This window comes from Pinus tabuliformis, chromosome 4_1, assembly GCF_031772625.1.
Source record: "Pinus tabuliformis cultivar Carrire ecotype Pingquan chromosome 4_1, CPIR1, whole genome shotgun sequence".
NCBI lineage: Eukaryota > Viridiplantae > Streptophyta > Pinopsida > Pinales > Pinaceae > Pinus > Pinus tabuliformis.
In genome coordinates, this window is record NC_142303.1 from 344,264,354 (window position 1) to 344,267,405 (window position 3,052).

Below are 3,052 nucleotides of genomic sequence, written 5' to 3' on the forward strand. Positions count from 1 at the left end.
AATGTGAGGGGAAAAAGGGATAAGGGAAATTAATGAGGGTAAGAATTAAATTAAATAAAAACAAAAAATGCTCATACAAGATAGATGCATTGGAATAAGAAATCAAAGACAGAAAGGAAATTAATAATGAGAGATTGACCATGGTCAATTATAGTCAATCATGGTAAACTATAGTCAAGTATGGTCAATCATGGTCAACCATTGTCTACCATGTTTTATAAATTCAATCATGGTCAACCATTGTCTACCATGTTTTATAATTTCAATCATGGTCAACCATGGTTCAATGTCATTGTGCTACAAATATTGTCTCAATATGAGAACCAACCATGGTCATCCATGGTCCAATGTCTCATTGTGACAAAGATTCTCCTTATTTGAAAATCACTCATGCTCAAGCTGGTCAACCATGGCCTGACATCACATTGTGATAAGGATTGTCTCAATATCAAAATCAATCATGGTAGACCACATTTATTTTAGTGTTTATAATATTTATCTTAGGGTTTATATACCATGGCTTTATAATATTAGTCCTTTCAGTTTAATATTATTCTAGCAAGGTCAACCATGTTTTATAAAATCAATTATGGTCAACCATGGTTAATTAGGGCCAACCACAGGCCAACATCACATTGTGACAAAGATTGTCTCAATATGAAAAGCATGGTCAACCATGGTGAGGCATGGTCAGCCATGGTTGATCATGGTCAACCCTGTTTTATAGAATGAAACATGGTCAACCATGGTCAATCTCAAACATGATTGAATGTCTCATTGTGACAAATGTTCTTTCGATATGAAAATCAATCATGGCCATCCATGGTTAACCATGGTCCAACATCACATTGTGACAAATATTGTCTTCATATGTAAATCAACCATGGTCTCGAATGTCACATTGTGACAAAATTGTCTCCATATGAAAATCATGGACAATCATGGACAATCATGGCCAACCATGTTTATTTTAGCATTTATAATATCGATCCCTTGGGTTTATTATTCATTTGCATTTATAATATCAATCATGGTTAATCATGGTCAATCATAGCAACGTATGGTCAACCATGGTCAAATCTCACATTGTGATAAAAATTGTCTCCATATGAAAATCATGGACAATCATGTTCAACCACAGTCAAACATCGCATTGCAACAAGGGTTGTCTCGATATGAAAATCAACCATGGTAAACCATGGTCTAACGTCGAATTGTGAAAAAGATTGTCTCGATATGAAAATCAACCATGTTCAACCGTGGTCTAATGTCACATTGTGACAAAGACTGTCTCGATATGAAAATCAACCATGGTCTAACGTCACATTGTGACAAAGATTATCTTGATATGTAAATCAACCATGGTCTAACGTCACATTGTGATAAGAATTGTCTCAATATGAAAATAAACCATGGTCAACCATATGCTTATAATATTTATCTTAGGGTTTATATACCTCGGGTTTATAATATTCATTCCTTGGGTTTAACATTATCCCCTTGGGGTCATAATCCCTTGGTGTTTTAGTATTAATTCATTGAGTTTATAATATTAATCCCTTGGGTTTATTATTCCTTTGGGTTTATAATATCAATCATGGTCAATCATAGCGAGTCATGGTCAACCATGGTCGAATATCGCATTATGACAAAAATTGTCTCCATGTGAAAATCATGGACAATCATGGGCAATCATGGTCAACCATGTTTTATAGAATGAAACATGGCCAACCATGGTCAATATTGGTCAACCATGGTCAAATGTCGCATTGTGACAAAGATTGTCTCAATATGAAAATCAATCATGGTCAGCCATGGTCAACCATGGCCAACGTTGCATTGTGACAAAGATTGTCTCAATATGTAAATCAATCATGGTCTCAAATGTCGCATTGTGACAAAAATTTCTCGATATGAAAATATACTAGGGTTTCCATCATCTAATGTCGCATTATGATAGATATTGTCTAGATATGAAAATCATCCTTGGTTAACCATTGTCCAACATCGCATTGTGACAAAGATTGTCTCGATATGTAAATCAATCATGGTGAACCATGGTCTAATGTCGCATTCTGATAAGAATTGTCTCAATATGAAAATCAACCATGGTCAACCCATGTGTTCATAATATTTATTTTAGGGTTTATATACCTTGGGTTTTTAATATTTGTCCCTTGGGTTTAATATTATTCCTTTTGATTCATAATCCCTTTGGCTTTTAGCATTAACCCCTTGGGTTTATAATATCGATCCCTTGGGTTTATAATATTAACCATGCTTAATCATGATCAATCATAGCCAGCCATGGTCAACCATGGGCGGATGTCGCATTGTGACAAAAATTGTTTCCATATGAAAATCATGGACAATCATGGTCAACCATGGTCGAACATCGCATTGTGATAGATATTGTCTCGATATGAAAATCAACCATGGTCAACCATAGTCAACCATGGTCGAACGTCGCATTGTGTCAAAGATGGTCTTGATATGAAAATCAACCATGGTCCAACGTTGCATTGTGACAAAGATTGTCTTGATATGTAAATAAACCATGGTCAACCATGGTCCAATGTCACATTGTGATAAGGATTGTCTCAATATGAAAATCAACCATGTTCAAGCATGCTTATTTTAGTGTTTATAATATTTATCTTAGGGTTTATATACATTGGGTTTATAATTTTTGTCCCTTGGGTTTAATATTATTTCGTTGGGCTTATAATCCCTTGGGGTTTTAGTATTAATCCCTTGGGTTTATAATATCAATCCCTTGGGTTTATTATTCCCTTTGGTTTTTAATATTAATCAAGGCCAACCATGGTCAACCATAACCAACCATGGTTAACCATGGTCGAATGTCACATTGTGACAAAGATTGTCTTAATATGGAAATCAACTGTGGTCAACCATGGTCCAACGTCGTGTTGTAACAAAGATTGTCTCGATATGAAAATCAATGATGGTCAATATGGAAATTAACCATGCTCAACCATGTTTATATTAGTGTTTATAATATTTATATTAGTGTTTATATACCTCGGGTTTA